Genomic DNA, 6,000 nt, shown 5'->3' on the forward strand with positions numbered 1-6,000 from the left:
TACTCTTGTAATACAATAAGGGCACGTCATTCCACTAGTTTGCAGTCAAAAAAGAGCATTTAGCAATGGATCTTTGTACTATAACTCCCTAGTTGACTTGTGCTTTTATGAGCAATGGTGAAGAGAATAGGCTTTGATGACAAATGGATTAACATGATAATTGAATGTGCCCATAGCGAGGGCTCCTAAAATGTCGTTTTTGTTGATCTAGGGAGAATGATGGGGGCTCTCGGACCTCCCTGTTGAGTATTGTTCGTGGCTTTGAGCTTGACTCAGACTTGTGGGGTTCATCTGCCCTGTATTTTTTTTGAGCATCTGTAACCTTTATTAATGATCAAATTTTAACGGGATATAGATGATATTAGGCAAAACTGCTAGCCACACATGGCGCCTAGAAGGAAGAGACGATGCCGCTTTGGCTAAAGAGTGAGCTTCAGTGTTGTGTTGCCTCCCTATGTGGACTACATGGATAACACCAAATAGATTTCTTTGTGCTTTGAACTCTTCCAGGATCACAGACTAATGACACAGACCACCCGTCTCCAGATTTGCTACAACCTCCGCACAGTCTGATGCCACACATATGGACTTGTGGGGTTCATCTTCCCTGATGTGTACCCGTACTTAGGGCGCGGGTGCAGAAGAATGGCGAAGCCGTCTCCGACCTCGGACGGGTGGGCTTGCAACTTCGGCCCACCACCAAATTCTTCCCTGTAACCTTCCCAAACTACGTGTGGGAATGGCATAAATTATGGTTTTATGCTTCCGGACTCGAGGACAGCCTACCGTCCTACGTCAATGATCACCCGAAGAAGCTGGCCTCCCGGGCTCCCCTAGACCACTTGTCCAAGAACGTCTAGAACTCGCCAATGCCATAGCTCGCACAAAAGCCGCTGGGCTGAAGGGAGAGCACATCCGGAGGACCTGGGTGTCGCTTCGTGTCCACCTGCTCATGGCTCGGGAGACTGGAGACAATCAACCAACCTCAAAAGAGGCCACAACAACGGGGCACCGCAAGAAATCTCGCTCAAACAAGTTATGAAGAAGTCACTAGTGAGGATGTACTCATCCCTAATATCCCCAATCACCCCCACCAGTACGATAGCAAGAACAGCCTGGGGGCTCGCAGGCCCGCACCTTGCCACCTCGAGGCCGTAGGATGCTATGACATCAGCAGCACTACCGCTGCTCATCACCCCACAACAGCAAAGCGGCATCGGCACCCTGGTACCCAGTCCGCTAGGATTATTTACCCCTGGGGATGTCACCTCAGGGCTCACATGTGTCTCTTGCTTGCATGGCTGTAGGAACAAACCCCGAGTCAGGCTTCAACACGAGGGCGAGGACTTGCAGGCCTCGCCTAAGCCCATTCTTGGAAGTTGACAATATGACAGTGCCTAGGAGCTCTGGTCTCACTTGGAGTGTGATGGTGCTTCACCGAGGGCGAGCAGAGGCTTCACATGAAGCATGATGGTGCTTCACCGCATGAGACGGGAGAGGCTTCATCAATCTCGATGCTCCACCACATGCTCTACTAATATTTTCACTTTTCAGCAGGCGTCATGAGAGTCACGCGTGTGGTGGTAGCATGTCAGTGAGTGTATGTGCGCTCAAATCTAAGTTGTACTCTGTATTGAAAAAATAAACCAGTCAGTCATATTTACTTCTTCTAAGAGTAACATCTTTCTAACAGAACAAGTGCGTCCCCAGCACCAGAAATCTAAGAGGCCTTGAATTCTTCATCTGCAAGTGCAACACATGGTCTGCCTAACATGAAATTTGAGTATATCCATGATGATGCACTGTGCTGCTGCAGTTGGCCAACTAGTGGAATTGGCACCCGGATTGATGTTGTAGCGAGGGTGCAATCTATGAGGAACAAGCTTTCATGGTTTAGTTTCGGTTACAAGTACGGGCTGGAGAAGATACTAGACGAAAATAACTGTGCACTTCAGCTGTGCTAGCTTGATTCATCCAGTCAAAAAGGAGAATTTCAACAGTGGAGCGAAGGTGCATTTCTTGAGTTTACAGGCATACATGTGTTAACAGAGAAAGAAAAACAAAACATAATAATAGAGATGCATCATCCATTTGGTACTGTTACTATTATTGGTAAAAAACTAGTGGTGAAAGTGTTCAATCCGACAACTTATTTGCAGATAATTGCAGACCCATGCTGACTTTTGTTGAATTGAAGACTAGTGCTGAGATTATTTTCAGTTTATCTCTGGAAATGCTCGATTTTCCCTGTGACATAAGGCCAGTCTTAAATCACCCAAACTGACAATGCAAAAAATCTTTCTTCTGCAGTGCAACATGAACCAGTACAAAATATCTTGCTCCCAAGAAAACAACAACAAAACAGAGGCCTTAACAATACTCCCAACAACTATGCCTCCAACGAAAACATTTTAAATCAATCAGACACAAAATTGTTCTAAATTAAATGGCATTGCACGTGCTTTAGGCCTTAGTTTATATGTCTGGTAGTTAGTAGTAGTTACTTGAGTACTGTTATGATTTGAAAAAGAACCTTCGTGCTTCAGTTGTGTGTTTGGGATTTTATCTTATTTCTCAAATTCCAAACACACAAATGAAGCACGAAGGTTCTTTCTCAAAACATAACAGTACTCAAGTAACTACTACTAACTACCAGACATATAAACTAAGCTATGAAAGTTTTGACAAAATACGTGAGACACAAAGAGCAGGTGCAACCAGGTGCTAATAGCAGGTAGTACTACTTCAGAGTTAGGACCAAATTGATTTCTTAACAACAAAGATCAAACTACCAGCCTTGAAAGGACATACTAAACCAATAACCATTTCAGAAACAAAATAATAATAACCAACATGTATGGAAATGACAGTGCAATGTATTCACTCACAAAATCTGAGGAAGACCGAATCTCTCGTCATAGCAATGCTGTTCTTACTTCTCAATGATGCAAGATTTAAGTAAAATTTGACAGAAGCAATGAACAGTAGAAAAGTTCTAATAGCATATTAGTACATACTCCGATACTCGACAATTCAGAACATTAGCATGATGTTCAAGACATCATAATAAGCACCAGATGATGGCAGTGGAAGTGCTACCGCTACTATCCAAAATGTAGTTCTACTTCTAAATTCTAATAGTAGCTAACAAGTAAGAAGAGGTAAGTAAGAACAAAAGGCATAGCTCACATAGGATGGATAGATACTCCAAGGACAAAGCAAACCAGGAGGTCTGAACATTCAATCATGCCCTGCGGAGTATGCAGGCTCCCCATCTTCTTGCATTCCACGGGACTACTCCTAAATTCTAATAGCTAATAAGTAAGAAGAGGTAAGTAAGAACAAAAGGCATGGCTCACATAGGATGGATAGATACTCCAAGGACAAAGCAAACCAGGAGGTCTGAACATTCAATCATGCCCTGCGGAGTATGCAGGCTTCACATCTTCTTGCATTCCACGGGACTACTCCTAAATTCAATAGTAGCTAATAAGTAAGAAGATGTAAGTAAGAACAAAAGACATGGCTCACATAGGATGGATAGATACTCCAAGGACAAAGCAAACCAGAAGGTCTGAACATTCAATCATGCCCTGCGGAGTATGTAGGCTCCACATCTCCTTGCATTCCACGGGATGGAAGTGGAGCGATGCTCTCTTGAAGGCGATAACGAGTAAGCTCCATATACCTCCGTCCAGTTGCCATGCACACCACTCCTAAGAACTTATTATCAATGTCACAGCGCAATACATGTCTCTCATTAAAATCCACCAGCAGCTCACGGTCATTGAGAATAACCATATTATTGACCCAATTCAACATTGAACCTGGAAGTGCTTTCTTCTTTTTCTGTTTGCAGGAAGCTAAATAAAGTTCTTCTGATGCCTCTAGCACTCGCAGGTCAATCTAGTACTTGAAGGACCAGATTCCAGCCTCGTAATCCTGCATCACCCAGACATCCACAGTGGTCAAAGGAGGCGGGCTAATCCAAAAAGCAAGTGTCCCGTTCATGTCAAACAACTTCATGGTACTGTTATGAGCACCCAGCTGGCTGGGTGTCGGACTACGCATCCACCAGAATGATTCGGCTTCTGTGTCGAACATAATAATGTCTCTGCAACCGCCCGTCATGTCTTCGGCACCATAACGAGGATTCCAGTGCAGATTATTGTGGTGGTAGACAGAACGACACTCACAAGAGAACCTAAACAGCCTATGGAGTAACGTCTGTTTCACTGAAGGCAATGACTTTGTTGGCAGTTTGACTTTGACATGTCTCGGTTTGTCAGATCCCACAGTGAGAACGTATAAACTGTAATTCATCGCGTGCTGCGACCCTGAGACCCAGAGCACCCTGTATTCTCTAGTTGGATGGTGCCCGAAGAAACCGATTATGGTGTTGTACAAGCCTCGCTCGATCTTAGGCTGCGGCAGGAGAGCCTGCTTGCGGGTGGTCGGGTTGCAGATGTAAGGGCAACGATCTGCGTCGGTGCGCCGGCCCAACTGTTGGGCCGGTCGCACCGCAGCCGTTAAATCGCGCGCGCGTGGGCTGTTAGATCATGTCGATGAAAACGGTTCCCCCTTACCTTCTTCTTCCTTGCGCCGCGCCGTGCCCACCGCTCCAAGCGTTGCGCCGCCTCCCCCCCCCCCCCCCCCCCCCCCCCCGCGTCGTGCTTGCAACGCCCTCCGCGCAAGTCGCTGCCGTCGTGGATCGAGCCCCACCACGCCGCCTCCGCCTCCGCACCCAATTGAAGCTTTTTTCATGGCTGGTCGAAGCAAAACCGAGACATGGTTGTAGCAAAAAATATTGTGGCCGATAGCTGCCGGTTGTAGCTCACCGTGCAGGTCCCAAAACATGGCTGCCGTCATGGGAACAAATTTCAATGTTGGTTGTAGCAAAAACGTGGTCACGATTGTAGCAAAAAACTTCATGGCCGCTGCCATGCTTGCACCCGGTTGAAGCTTTTTTCCACGCTGATTGAAGCTTTTTTCAGGCTGACTGAAGCTTTTTCCACCCGTGGGCGCTCGTGCACGGGTTGAACGAACGACTGCCAATGAACGCCATCTAAACGGATGTAGCAAAATCCTCGTAGGTTGTAGCAAAAAACATGTACGGTTGGAGCAAAAACGTCGCTCGCACAAGGACCAGCGGCGTAGCATGCAGCACGCGACGAAGCCGGTTGTAGCTGAGTGGTGTGCCAGTGGTAGCAAAATGTGACATCGGTTGTAGCATGCAACAAAAAACACGACATTTACAATGTTCTTTCATGACAGCACCGCCATCCTCGCAGCTCGCGGTCACCTTGCTCGCCGTCTGTGGATGACAAATGAAAAGCTGCAACCGGCGCTTACGAAAGCTACAACCGGCATTCAAAAAAGTTTCAAACTTCTTGTCTAGCTGCGACCTCCGCGACGATGATGACGCGGTTTTGCTGCAACCACAGTCGATGTTTGCTACAACCGGTGATGGAATTTGCTACATCCATTGCACAGCTGGTGCTACTGCTCCGCTGAGCTCCCACGCCCGCCCATGGCCATCACCGCCGTGGCGCCGTTCCGAGAGGTGCCTGACGATGCAGTGGCCGAGATCCCTGCGCGATGCCCATCCTCGCTCGTGCGCGCCGCCATGGCCTGCGCCTCCTCGTATCATCCCCGTGATTCCTCCGCGGCCATCAGTCGACGGCACGGCCATGGCGATGAGCGCAGCCATGGAAACCACACAGTAGCGTTGTCCCTGAGGGGCGCACGAACAGCACAGGAGGCAGGAGCTGATCGCCGGCCTGGATCCATGGAGTTTCCTGCCTGGGAGAATGCGAGGAAGAAAGAGTGGATGGGGTGTTGGGGAGAGGATAAGGTACACGTGTTGCCTTCCTGGTGGTTAGCGCCAGCGAGGCGAAAGCGACCGGTCCGAGTGTTCCGCCGGCGCACCGCACGTAAACACTTCCCAACGGGTATTCCCCGGAGAAGATAACAAAGCCGGAGAAGGCTAGTGGTCAGGTG

The 6,000-nt window shown here is 48.0% G+C and overlaps 1 pseudogene; it reads right to left on the minus strand.

Annotated features, from left to right (window-relative positions):
• Positions 1 to 3,582: 3,582 nt before the first annotated feature.
• Positions 3,583 to 4,944, minus strand: LOC147961756 (uncharacterized; annotated as a pseudogene).
• Positions 4,945 to 6,000: the final 1,056 nt, after the last annotated feature.

The sequence above is a fragment of the Triticum urartu genome, chromosome 7A (genome assembly GCF_056163025.1).
Source record: "Triticum urartu cultivar PI428250 chromosome 7A, HENAU_Tu73, whole genome shotgun sequence".
Classification (NCBI taxonomy): Eukaryota; Viridiplantae; Streptophyta; class Magnoliopsida; order Poales; family Poaceae; genus Triticum; species Triticum urartu.